Source organism: Lampris incognitus, chromosome 2 (genome assembly GCF_029633865.1).
Source record: "Lampris incognitus isolate fLamInc1 chromosome 2, fLamInc1.hap2, whole genome shotgun sequence".
Lineage (NCBI taxonomy): Eukaryota > Metazoa > Chordata > Actinopteri > Lampriformes > Lampridae > Lampris > Lampris incognitus.
The window spans coordinates 34,039,987-34,054,708 of record NC_079212.1 but is presented as its reverse complement, the minus strand read 5'-3'; the positions used below and the strand labels follow the sequence as shown (position 1 = coordinate 34,054,708).

Below are 14,722 nucleotides of genomic sequence, written 5' to 3'. Positions count from 1 at the left end.
TTATTGCCAGGGGTTCTGTGGTGAGGGCAAATAACAAGGGACTTAAAAGGCAACCCTGGCGTGTCGACCGTTGCAGGAGAAAATAACCTAATTGAATGTTATTGGTCCTGACAGAAGCTTGGGGGGTGGGGGGGAAGAGTACAAAAGTCCTATCCAAGTAATGAATTTGGAGCCAAAGTTGAATTTGTTTAGGGTGTAAAAAAAGTATTTCCACTCCACCCGGTCAAACGCTTTCTCTGTGTCAAGGGATATGATAACCTCAGAAGTGGTTGTGATAGAGGGATTATAGTATATAATATTGAACAACCGTTGTAGATTAAAGAATGAGTGTCTGTTATTAATAAATCCTGTTTGATCAGGGGAGATGATTGATGGGAGAATTGTTTCGAGACATGCTGCCAGAAGTTGGGCTAGAATTTTATAGTCAACATTTAACAAACTAATTGGATGGATGATGTGCAGTCAAGAGGGTCTTTGTTTTTTTTTAAGGATAAGACAGATAGTTACCTGGATGAGAGTCTCTGGGAGAGTGCCATTTACAAGGGCTTCATTGTACATTTCAATTAGAATTGGGGCTATTGGAAAAAAACTTTTTGTAAAACTCTGCCAAGTAGCCATCAGGTCCAGGACTTCTCCCAGATTGAAGGGAACTGACAGCGTTAGACAACTTTTTAATAGTTGTTCTGAATTTTTTTTTTTTACCATATTCTGGCTGACAAAAGGCACATTTCAAGATTCTTTATTTGTTATTTCTCATTGTACAAGTACAAGAGAGTAAAATTCTTGGGTTTCGGCTCCTCAACACTGCAGCAACAATAGTAATAAATAACAAAACAGAACAAAAAAGCAGTAATAATAATAAGTAGTATGTGGTGCATGCAGGGTGCTGTGTTTGGGCCCAGCCTTAATAAATGTGCATATGTGTATGCAGTTGTTTGTATATTTTTTTGTGTATGCAAAGCTACATGTGTTTTAGTGTGTTTGTGTGTAAATTGATGATCCGCTGGAGACCATAGGTCAGTCTGGCACCAGGCTTAGTGTCTTTAATGTTCCTTGTTCAAAAGCCTGGTTGCTTGGTGGAAAAAACTGTTCCGGAGCCTACTGGTCCGTGCTTTGAGGCTGCAGTACTGCTTGCGTGACAGTAGCAGCTGGAACATTCCATAGTTGGGGAGGCTGGGGTCTTTGATAATCCTACGGGCTTTGCTGACACAGCATCTATTGGTATGTCCTGGATGGAGGGAAGCTCGCATCCACTGATGTTCTGGGCTGTCGGCATAACTCTCTGCAGTGTTTTGCAGTTGTGGGCAGTACAGTTCCCATGCCAGGCGGTGATGTCTCTAGTCAGGATGCTCTTGGTTGTGCCTCTGTAGAAGGCCCGTAGAATCCTGGGTCCCATGCCGAACTTTTTCAAGAGAATGGAAAAAATTATTCAATTCTGATGCAACCGCCTCATGTTCAGAAGTGTAGAAAGACTGGTAGAATCTCTTGAATTCATCGTTGATTCTAGGGATAGACCGATTATCGAACGGGCCGATTATCGGCGCCGATATTTGGCATTTTGACGCATATCGGCATCGGCCTTTTTTAAAAATCTAACGGCCGATAAGAGATCAATTTAAAACGGGGTCATTTTGGCTCTGATGCAGGCGCGTCTCTCTGTCTGCTGTCACTACTCTGTCTCTCCAGCATTGTCCCACCCACAGCACTATCTGATTGGTTACACGCAGAGTCACGGCACGGGTAACAGCCAATCAGCAGTGATAGCTGTGCATGCACAGTGCTCACACACGGGGGAGAGGAGAAAAAGTTTTGCCGAATCTGGAGGAGGTCCGGACTCGGAGAGCAGATATATGTTTCGAAGGTAAGTTAAGGCAGCAGCCAGCAGACTCTCCCGAAATTGTAATAAACATCCCAGTCCTCTACAACTCACAACTACTAGTAACATTACTGTGAGCCCATTAACGTTATATAAACATAAGCGGCAGCTCTGCTCGCTCGCCGTCCCTCCAGACGTGCCTGTTAATCACTTGAAACAAGGTTGCTGATAATATCGTTATGGAAATACTCCGTGATAGTAGAAGTATGTGTGTGTGAGTGAGAGAGAGAGTAAAAACCTAATGAACTCAATTCAGTCCAGTTTTATTGCAGGGAAGCACGTTGAGGTGAAGGCTGTGATTAGCGTTTAGCGTAACGTTAGCCCACCGGTCCGCTTTCTCCTTCTCCAAGCCAGGAGGCTAGCCAGAATAAACCGGAAAAATGTCCTGCCTTCACAAAGCAGCAGAGTGTGTTCTGAGCACCTTCATTGAGGTTATAATCTAGCCAGATCAAATGGATTAATGCCAGTGTTGACAACTAACGTTAACGTTATTGTCACGTTCGTATAGCAGGGTAACAAGCCACAAGCCGGCTAGTTAGCTAGCTGGCTGGTTAACTTTAGCGCCAATGCTGCAACTAGCGTTCGCTAATTTTCGTTAGCAGAGAGATATCCTTACGCTATCTTAAATGAGCACACTGGCCACTCTGCTAGTAAACATACAGCCATTGCCATAGCAAATGCATTTAAGATAACGATTGCTCTCTGCTAACGTAAATTAGCGAACGCTAGCTGGAGCATTAGCGCTAACGTTAACCAGCCAGCTAGCTAACCAACAGGGACAGAAACAGCAAGAAGATACCAGCGTTCAAAAGCTAACGTTAGAAATGCACCAACAGTGCAAAATTAGTGCTATGCAGCAGTATTTGTGTTGGCGGAGTCAAATAAATGATTAAATAAACTAGCTAATCATTATCTGTTGTAGCTTATTACTGTTAACTAATAAATGGCGCTTGTAGAATATTGTATAAAAGTAATCTCACACTCGATGTCGTGTTGTTATACTGGCCGCGGTTCGTTTTGAGTGACGTCATGGAATACTATGAATGGGGAGAATGTCTGTTATGGTAGAGAATAGTGTGTTTGTTTGGAAGCTGTAATATTTGCTAGTAACATTTGATTTGCTAATGTCCCTTACGGCTTTCCGTAGCGCCACAACAAAGTCACGTGATGTACGTAACAACGTCAGTCGGAATCCGGTCGGTGAATAAACACCCAGCACGAGAGAAGTCGTCCTTGCTTTATTAATGTTATAAGTTAACATAGCCAGAGGGCACAGATCATTACAGAAGCCACATGAGAAACTCTACAATTCACTACTACTAATGTTACTGTGAGGCCAAATACGTTAGCGGCAGCTGTCTGTTCCTATGATAAACTGATTATTAAAGTGAAGATGATGTAGGCTATTTAGTGTTTTTAACGGTTTAATCACTTGAAACAAGGTTGCTGATAATATTGATAGGGAAATAGTGATAAAAGTAAGCAAAGCACCGTCTGTCTGAGAGAAAACTGTAAGGCAATAATGGCTGTTTAACTACCAAGTTATTTTACTTTACCTTTTTCTGTGTTGATTGAGAGATCCCAAGCAGCAGAAAATGACATATTGTTAGATTAAGTGTGTCCCGAAGCTGTCTTTGATAGTTTCTTGTCGAGAGGAGCAGGATATTGCTGTTTAAGATTTAAGACATAATGTAACTGCATCATAAAGCCTACATGACCTGCATGGTGTTCAGGGATGAATAGTCTCTCCTATTGCTATTGTACTATTTTTTCAGATATAGTTACATTAATCATTATTAATGTCGCAGCCTAGTTTTGAATGACAGGGTCCCTGCTATCACATGTTGTTAAAATGTAACATTTACATAATAAAATCAACTACAGGCTTCCCAAATGCTGTAATAAATGAAGCATGATGAGTTGAGCATATGTCAGCATGTGGCCCCACTTTTAACTCTCTCTTTTTTTCAAACCCTTATTGCAGATGGATAGACTTCAGTTTAAAAGTGCAGTATGGAAGTATTACACTCAACCAACACCAGGGAAGGCAGTCTGTAATACATGCAATGAAGGTGTCAGCATGGGAGCGACAACTGGGAACAACAAAAATACTTCAAACCTGTGGTCCCATCTTAGGATTCATCACCCTGAGTTGTATGAAACGGCACAGAAGAAACGGGAATCTGAATCTCATCAGGATGAGGCAACTTCATCTCAGCCAACAATAGAGGACATGTTTCAGAAACAAAGAAAGGGGACAAACTCAGATGAGAGGTCGAAACTAATGGACTAACTAGTCCTAGAGATGATAGTCACTGACAACCAACCGTTCTCGGTGGTGTCTGATGTTGGCTTTAAGCGCCTCATGGCTGCAGCAGAGCCACGATATGCACTGAAAAGTGACAAGTATTACTGAACTGAGAAGCTGCAAGAAGTTCACCACAAGATTGTGGACAAGATCAAAGCGCTGATTCAACCAGAGAATGCTGGCTACTTTCTCTCCTTCACCACAGACTGCTGGTCTGGTGTGACAGAGTCTCTCATGAGCCTGACATGCCATTTCATCAACACTGAATGGACAAGAAAGCAGGTCATCTTAAATACAAGAGCGATGCATGGGTCCCACACTGGGGAATACCTGAAAGAGACATTCCTCAATATGCTTGAGGACTGGAAGATAAGCAAAGACCATGTAGCACTAGTGCTTCGAGACAGCGGAGCCAATATTGTGAAGGGAATGAGGCTAGCTGAACTCCCAGACCTCAGCTGCACGGCGCACACCTTGCAACTTGTGGTGAATGACGGTCTGGCAAGTCAAAGAGCCGTCACAGATGTCATTGCAATGCTTAAGAAGTGTGCCACACATTTCCACCACTCCATTCTGGCCAAACAGCGTTTGTGAGTCATTCAGAGGGAACTTGGCCTGCCAGAGCTCAACATAATCCAGGCTGTTCCAACGAGGTGGAACTCAACGCTCCACATGCTGCAAAGAATGCTGGAGCAAAAGCCTGCACTTACCATCTACTGTGGTGAACATGGAGGATTTGCAGGTCCTAATGCTCACCAGTGGGACCTTGTGTCCAATTTAATTGAAACTCTTCTCCCAATAGAGGAAGTGACACTTCAGGTGAGCCACAGCAACTCATCAGCATCCTGCATCATTCCATGCCTGACTGCGCTGAAGATGCTTCTTCAAGATGTTGAGGGGCCCTCCACAAAAGGCATCAGAACGCTCAGGCAAGCCATGAGGGAGAGCCTCGACAAGCGTTTCTCAAAAGTAGAAGACACAAAAACTGTGGTGCTGGCCTGTCTCTTAGATCCTTGTTATAAGAGTCATGCATTCTCCTCTGCCACGACATTGAGCAAGGCCAAAGGATGGTTGAAAGAGGAAGAGGACGCTGCCACACAACAGACCACTCGAGAGGAGCATGCTGCCACAGAAGGAGCCAATATGGAGGAGCAGGCTGCCACAGAAGGAGCCAGTATGGAGGAGCAGGCAGCTGCATATGGGACACACGAGAATGACGGAAACACCCACAAAAGGCAACGGAGAGAACACACATCCTTCCGCAGCCGTGTTGATGAGATATTCAGTTCTATGCTGGCACATCACACTGGTGACCTGCTGGCCAGTAGCTGCGTTGAGGATGAGCTACATCTGTACCTCAAGGAGCCAGTGATCGACAGGCGTAAAGGGGACCCACTCCAGTGGTGGAGACAGAATGATGGGCGCTTCAAGCTACTTGCGAAACAAGCAAGAAAGTTTCTTTGTGCACCACCCTCATCAGTCCCAAGTGAGCGCGTCTTCAGTTAAGTCTGCAATTTATGAGAGCAAGAGAAGCCGTCTCACTGGAGAGCACGCTGAACAACTCTGCTTTTTGCACCACAATCTGGTGCTGCTCAATTGGGACTACTAATTGATTTTAAACTCACATTTCTGTGCAAATTTTATTTAAATCTGTTTTATTTACTTTATAAAACTTCAGGGAACTATTTATTTAAATTTTCAGTTAACTTTATAAGAGATTCTGCTGACCCTGGGAACTCCCTGCACTTTTTGTTTTGTTTGAACTTAAAACAAAGATAAGTGAAAGATTAATATTTCAGTTATATTGAAATTTTGGACAACTTTATTTACTGTAGACAACTTTAGGGAGCTATTTATTTGTTTAAGTTTTCATTTAACTTTATAAGACATGCTGCTGAGCCTGGGAGCTCCCTGCACTTTTTGTTAGAATTTTAAAACAAAGATGTCTATTGTCCAAGATTTAAAAAAAACCTTTAACATGTTGCAAATCTGAAAAGCTGTTTAATAAACATATGCTTAAAGGCACTTAAACGAAGTGAAGTGTTGGAGTTTGTATTATTCAAAATTTTGACGCCAATATTTTCCCTTTTACTGCAGATTAATATCGGCTCCAAATATCGGTTATCGGCCTCCTTGACTACTAATAATCGGTATCGGTATCGGCCCTGAAAAAACCATATCGGTCTATCTCTAGTTGATTCCCCTAGGGTCTAATGATATCCCAGATGATGTGCGAATTTTAGGAATCTGATGTGTTGATGTTACTTGGTGTAATTTGTGAGCTGATAATTTACCGGCCTTATCACTTATTCATAATAAGTCCTCCTAGACTTTGCAAGCAGTTTGGTGACCTGAATAACATATCAAGCTCTGCTTGCAAAGTTAAACACTCCTAAAAAATGTCTGGAGATGGTAAGACAACATAAATGTCATCCAGTTGGGCAATACAGCGTGTCAGCATAGATTGCCTATCCTTTTTAAGTTTATTCTCATGTGTGGTATAGGAGATCATTTCTCCTCTGACATAGGCTTTCAAAGTTTCCCAGAGAATAGATGGAGATATATTTGGGGTTCTATTTATCGCAGTAAAAAAGTCAATTTGGTCCGAAGCACATTTGATCAAGTTTTAATCGCTAAGCAATTGAGTGTTTAATTGCCAAGGTGGTCACATGTTATCAAAAGTTTGAAAGACTACCATAATAACAGGGGCATGGTCAGATACAATGATTGGATTATATGAACATGAGGATGTGAAGTGGAGAAGGAAGGAAATAGTTTATTCGCGTAAAAGTGTGGTGAATCGGTGAGAAACAAAGAATATGCTTTTCCAGATGGGTTAAAAATTCTCCAAGGGTTCTGAGACTGCAAATTCAGACATAAAGGATCAAACAACCCTAACTGATGTTGACAATGTGGTGGGCTTAGTGGAGGATTGGTCTAACTGTGGTTCTAGCCAATGATTAAAGTCACCGCCTAAGATCAGCATATGGGAGGACAAATCGGGGAGTGTAGAAAAAAAACGATAAAATAAAAAATCACCATTGTCCCAGATGGGAGCGTAAATGTTGACGAAAAGTACATTTGTATGGAAAAGCTTACCGCTGACAATTACGTACCTACCACTGGGATCGGCAGTCCCATTGGAATAGGTAAATGGTACTGATTTGTGAAATAAAATGGCTGCCCCTCTTGCCCTACTCTGAAATGAGGAATGAAACACCTGGCCCACCCATCTACACCTAGGACTCAAGTGTTGCGATACCTTGTGGTGAGTTTCTTGGAGAACAATGATGTGAGCTCTCAATTGGTGAAGATGGTGGAGTACCTTACTGCATTTAGCTGGATTGTTGATGCCTCTGCAGTTCCAGGTAATGAAATTAAAGCCATTTCCTCCAGTTGGATGAGCTACACCAGGCTGAACCATGTCTTAAAAGAGAGAGGACATGTAAACAACAAGGCGCAATATAAACTAAAGAACTTTATCGACCATGGTGGTACAAATTTAAGACACAAAAACAAGCAACAAAATGCAAGAGACATATAAACAAAACTACATACAAAGAGGAAGGTGCCCGTTCCCCCCAAACCTCCCGTGCAAACCATCCCCCCAACAGAGATACAAGCAAAACCCTGAATACAAAAAAGTTTAGAGTAAAACATAATACCTCTTGCTCTTTGCTACCTGAGACTTGTGACCACGTACCCAAAATAAACCAAACGTGCACAAATTGATCACCAATAGAGTCCACGGAGAACCAACATTAGTCCAACAAAAAAAAAGAAAAGTTCAAGTCAATACAATGGTTTACGTGGCAAAACTGCAACTGAACTATACAAGCAGCCAACTACTGACATTCAAGATGGCTTATATCCAAACAGAACATTAATGATACAAGTAGAAAACAATAATGTGAGCGAAGTACGTGCATTTCTGCATGCTATCACATTATAGTGGAAAGTCAGCTATAAATTCACCAACATGGATTGGAAACGTGAAGAAAGAAAACAAATAACCTTCAAGTATCAATGAAAAAACAGAAAATAAAAATCTTTCAGATATCAACGAACCCAGGAAAGCTAGCTTCACAGGCCAACCGGCCTGCTAAATAGCCCGCTACCAAGATCAGCTAACCAACCATTTGCTCGACGCCATGCTATGCAACAGTCGTTTTCAAGTTTTTTTTTAAGAAGTTGGCCGCAAGAGCCGGGTCCTCGAATTTGTGTGGAGCCATCCGAAAGAGACAATCTCAGAACCACAGGGTCAATAATGCCATATTTCACGCCCAGGCAGGCACGTAGCTGGCACTTCACATCTTGGAAGCCAGCCCACTTCTTAGCCATGGCCATGGTGTAGTCCACAAATAATGAAACTCTCCTATCCTTGTAAAGAAGAAGGGATGCTTCTCCAGATCTCTTCAGTATGTCATTCTTCTTCTTCTTTTGGCTTATTCCCTGTTTCCCAGGGGTTGCCTCAGTGGATTTGATAGTTTCCGTTGGTACCCTGTGAGGGCACAGCACCAGTGGCGGTCTTGTCAATCCGCATAATGATTTGGCAAAAAAATTTCTTCAGTATGTTATTGCAAACATAAAAAAAGCACCCTGATGACAAATGGTCGCGGAGGTTCTCCATCCCAGGGTCGGCTATGCAGGGTGTGGTGGGGCCCGGTCAAGCAGCGGCTTCTCATCCAGGCTGAGTAGCTCCTGAAGCAGCTGCGCTGCAAACTCCATCGATCATGGGCCCTCTGCTCCCTCCGGTACACACAGAAGATGAAAGTTGTTCCTCCGCATTCTGCTTTCCAGGTCCTTGCATCTGTTGTCCAGGTATGCCACCCTGGTCGTTAATGAACCAACATTAGCCTCTAGCTCGCTAATGCGTGTGCTGTGATCCATAGCGCTGCGCTCCAGCTCCGATAGTACTGCTCCGTGTGCATCAAGCTTATTCTGCAAACTCTCAATAGATTTATTTGAGCTTGTTTTTAATTAATGACATTTCTAACCTAATGTTAGTGGAGAGAGAGTCTATTTTACCGAAAATGTCAAATTTGAGAGAGCCCATCATGAACTGTAACAGCTCTGCAGTCACTGTTGTTGTGGATTTTGTTTATCCTTTTAATGGGCCCTTGCCCCAGCAACCTCTGGGAAGAATGATCATCGGACAAGTATTGGAGTAAACGGAGAATCTTTAATGCATCTGCAGATGGAGAAACCAAAGGTTACACAGAGGTTTGTCTGTGAGGATATGCTTTGCCCTGGGCTGGAGATAGTGTTTTTTTATAGAACCGTCCGTCGCATCATACACTATGTTTCCTGCATCAACTAAGGTGTAGTCTTGCAAAGGAAAGAAGGAAACATCTACGTTAATCACGTTTTGTGCCTCGTGAGTGTCTGTAAGTCTGTTGCACTTATCTTTTGCTGTACCAGGTCGTTCCTGGGATGTGTCAACTGGGGGGCAAACATGATAACAGTTGCTAAGTGGCCCCATGGAAGGTATGCATGAGAACAATGGGTATGTGTGTCTGCAATGAGTGAGAAGTTTCATACACACAGAGAAGTGGAAAACTACACAGTACGTACGGAGTGCATATGGAGTACATTTTGTACTCCACACTGTTCCAGTGGGGTCTACATTAGCTGCATCATCCTGTGGCGAGGATGAGTCAGGAGAGGGCAAGGAATTATTGCAGCCTACTCTTGTAGATTCTGTTTTTGGCCAAGTAGATGTCATCGTAAAATTAAACTGCTCACATTTGACTGGAATTGTCAAGAGGCCTCACCAGATGTTCAACCAAATGAAAATATGTGAGATATTGCAAGGTTAAATATATAAATTCGGTCACTGATTCAGGAGCGATAAGGAGACGCATCTTACATCTTTGGCTCCACCCCACCCCCCTCCTGACAATACCTTCGATCGGATCTGATACGATAATTTCTGAAAGTGAAGGAATTCTAGTCTGTGCTGGAGATGGGAATACGATTCTAAACCACTCTTGATACAACAAGTACAAAAGATATAAATCCCACAGGTCAAAAGACCTCAACATGTTAATCAAAGAAACAGGCATGTATGAAGTTTGGAGGAATCTCCATCCAGGGGAAAAAGACTTTACTCACTATTGAGCCACTCATCGGGTACACTCCAGATTAGATTATTTTCTGATAAACATCATAGACAGACACAGGGTGAAGGAGTGCTCAATAGGAACAGCAGATGTGTCAGATCACAATGTAATTTATTTATCTATACATTTAAATAACAGACTCTTTGGTCTGTTATTTAAGTGTATTATAGATGGAGACTAAATATCAGTATTTTAAACAATGAGTCAGTAGTAAAGGAGATCAAAAAAGAAATTGGAGTCAGTGTAAAAAATAACATAATTGGCCAAGTAGACCCAACTATTGTATGGGACACGATTAAAGCAATAATGAAAGGGAGACTAATTTCAAGAACGGCACACTTAAATAAGATGAAGTGGATAAAATACGATGAATTGGAAAAAAAACTAGAGAAACAAAAACATAAAGGCAAACAGATAAAAGAACTTAAAAACCAAATAGAGAGCATTTTAAATGACAAATGGAAAAGAAATTGAGATTCACAAAACAAACCTTTTATGAATCAGGCCTGAAAACCAAAAAAAAACAAATTAGCAGTACAGCTCAGGGCACAACAAATCATGAATTCCACACATAACATTAGACACCATTTAACTAATAAAATAACCTATGAACCACAAGAATTCATAAAATCTTAAAAGATTACTATAGAACCTTATACTTACAACCTAAGACTGTTGACAAAGATAGTCTCCTATCCCTTTTAGATCACGCCTTCTACATAAGATATAGTCCACCTGTGTGCACTTTCGTCCACTCTTGTACGTCACCCTGTGTTCCTCCCTTTTCTTGAAATATTTATTCACCACAGCCATTTCCATCCTTTTCGCAAAATCCACCACAATCTGTCCTTCCACATTCCTCTCCTTGACCCCATACCTACCCATCACCTCCTCATCACCTCTGTTCCCTTCACCAACATGTCCATTGAAGTCTGCTCCGATCACCACTGTCTCCTCCTTGGGTATTGTCTCCACCACGTCATCCAACTCACTCCAGAATTCTTCTTTCTCTTCCATCTCACACCCAACTTGCGGGGCATATGCGCAGATAACATTCAGCAATACACCTTTGATTTCCACCTTCATACTCATCACTCTGTCTGACACTCTCTTCACCTCCAGCACACTCTTGACATACTCTTCCTTCAGAATTACCCCTACCCCATTTCTCCCCCCCATTCGCACCATGCTAGAAGAGTTTGAACCCACCTCCGATACTCCTGGCCATACTCCCCTTCCACCTAGTCTCTTGCACACAGAGTATGCCTACCTTTCTTCTTTCCATCATATCAGCCAGCTCTCTCCCTTTACCAGTCATAGTGCCAACATTCAAAGTTCTAACTCACACCTCTTCAATCCTGCCTTTCCTCCTCTCTCGCTGCATCTGGACATGCCTTCCCCTCTCCTTCTCCTTCGCCCAACAGTAGCATAGTTTCTACCGGCACCCTGCTGGTTAACAGTACCAGTGGCGGTCATTGGTAACCTGGGCCTCGAACGATCCGGTATGGAAATCTTATTTATGATCGTTATATTTGATTTGGCAAAGATTTTACGCCGGATGCCCTTCCTGATGCAACCCTCCCCATTTATCCGGGCTTGGGACCAGCACTAAGAATGCACTAGCTTGTGCATCCTCAGTGGCTGGGTTAAATTTAGAAACAATCTTTGAGGGGTTTTTTTGCTAACCACTCCTATCACACACACAAAAAAGGGTTTGAGGGTTTTTTTGTTTTTGTTTTTTTTGGTAACCACTCCTATCACACACACACACACACACACACACAAAAAAACAAACAAAAAAGAATTGGACATGGCGATTAATAAACTGAAAACAAATAAATGCCCAGGGAGTGACGGGTTTCTGACTGAATGGTATAAGGTCTTTAAAGAAGATCTCACCCATGTATTGCTAGAATCCTTAAATTGGACATCCAAGAATGCTGTGGCACCACCATCCTGGAGAGGCTGTGATTTCAGTCATCCCAAAAGAAGGTAAAAATAAAGAATGTTGTGAATCTTATCATCCAATTTCTATATTGAATGTAGATTATAAATTGTTTACATTGATAATCTAAAAAAGAATTGAACACGTTTTGCCCGATTTGATAAACGAAGATCAGACAGGGTTCACAAAGGACTGGCAAACACAGGATACCATCAGATGAACCCTACACACCATGGAACAGGCTAATAATATCTAAGTGAAGCTCTGGTCAGTCTTGACGTGGAAAAAGGCATTTGACAGAGTTAGCTGGCCTTTTCTATATAGTGTGCTAGAGAGGCTGGGCTTTAATAACAAATTCTTAAGATGCATACAGTCTCTATATAGAGACCCAACCGCCAGAATAAAGATCAATGGCCATCTGACAGGTAGTTTTAACCTGTATAGAGGCACTTGTCAAGGCTAATAACCTGTATAGAGGCACTTGTCAAGGCTGTTGCCTTAGCCCCGCCCTCTTTGCAATATCCATAAAGCCTTTGGCTCAAGAGATTCAACAAAACAAAGAGCTGAAAGGAATCAACATAGCAAAAGAGGAACATATTATAGGTCTTTTTGCAGATGATATTATTACCTTTCTCCAAACTCGACTCTCCCCAAATTTATGACAACTGTGATGTCAGGATACAAGCTGAACATCGCAAAAACACAAGTACTCTCTCTTAACTACATACCAAGTAAGGCAATCAGACAGAAATATAAATGGAAGTGGGGAGTAAAATTGATAAAATACCTAGGAGTGCTAATAACTCAGGAACGGAACGAAATAAACTACAACATAATAAATAATAGGTTACTGAAAGATATGATGAAATGGTCAACACTAATATTGGACTTTAGCTCCAGACTTGAGGTGGTAAAAATGAATGTGCTGCCACGGTTGTTATAACTTTTCTTGTCACTACCAGTCAGAATCATCATTCACAGCATGGGATAAACGGATATCCCAGTTTATCTGGGCAGGAGCAAAGCCAAGGGTTAAATTTAAAACACAACAAATTGACAAGGAAAGTGGAGGCCTAGAACTGCCAAATCTCATAGAATACTACTATGCTTCCCAAATGAGATATATTGTCTATTGGTGCTCCCCGGTGTATCAAGCTAGATGGAAGCATATTGAACTAAATCTGGGCCAATCGACACCTCAGGCCAGGCTAGGTGGGAAAGAATATACAGACCCAAGCGGAGAGAACACCATTTTAGAGGATACATCAAATATATGGAATGAAATAGATAAATATAAATTGGAAGGAGACAGTAAACTGCTGATTTGGCCTTCTCAGACCCCCAGTTTCAGACCTGGAGAGTTAGACAACACATTTGTAAGATGGAGAGAAAAAGGAATAACAGCAGTATGTATACTCTTAGAGGGAAAAACTTAAAACTTTTGAAAAATTCAAAGGAGAATTTAATTTAGGAAATGGGGACCTATTGAGATATTTACAGCAAAGACATTTCTACAACACAGAAATTAAAAAAGGTATCTCTGCAGAAGGTAATGAAGTGATTGTTGAAGTGTAGACAGGTGCATACACCCCCCCCCAAACAAAAAGATTGTTTCTAAATTGTAAAGTAGTTTACAAAAACGAAATGGGAGAAATTCGCAATATGTTAAACTGAAATGGGAATTAGAACTGAACATTAAGCTGTGGAAGAATGATGATTGGCATTCCATGTGTATAACACAACACACTTCCACTAACTCTAAAAGGTGGAGGGAATTTGGGTGGAAGAACTTACTTCGCTTTTTTATTACACCCCACATTTAGTCCATGGGCCAGACGATATTTCGGTACAGTCAAGGTGGCAAAACTTACTTATAATTTTTGAAAGGATCCATGTCTGTAGATGATATTTTGGTATGATAACCATTCCTGAGTGGCAGCTGTATCACAGTTATCAGCTCATGAAGTTAACCACCCGCTAAACTAAATTGCATTTTAGACGCTGGTGCATATCCTGGTTTAGCCTCATGGTCAGGACATTTTTCAATGTTCTATAATATTGTCTTTGGTATCATTTTAAAGGGGACCTTCTTAGCTTTCATTCAAGCCCTGTTGTGGATATTTCTCACAAATATAGAGGTCACTTGAGCTCTTCAACCCGTCAATAACACACATCTTTCTGCAATTTTCGCCTAAACTATATACTTTCTTTTAGCCCTGTGGCATCTAGGAATATCAGGGACACAAAACACAAAAACTGGAATACTCACAGGACTGTAAAGATTCAGGAAATGTATAATATACCCATACTATTTCATTGTGTGAGGTGATTGTGAGCCTTAAATGAGAACTAGACCAAAGCCAGTTAGGTCACAAACTGGTCTCTATACATTTGTTTAAATACACAATCAAAATACATGATAAAAAGGAATACCATAGTGAGGTAATGAACTATTTTAATATTTTAAACAA

The 14,722-nt window shown here is 41.6% G+C and overlaps 1 pseudogene; it reads left to right on the top strand.

Annotated features, from left to right (window-relative positions):
* The first annotated feature begins 2,256 nt into the window (after positions 1–2,256).
* Positions 2,257–5,793, top strand: LOC130129803 (zinc finger BED domain-containing protein 4-like; annotated as a pseudogene).
* The last annotated feature ends 8,929 nt before the right edge of the window (positions 5,794–14,722 follow it).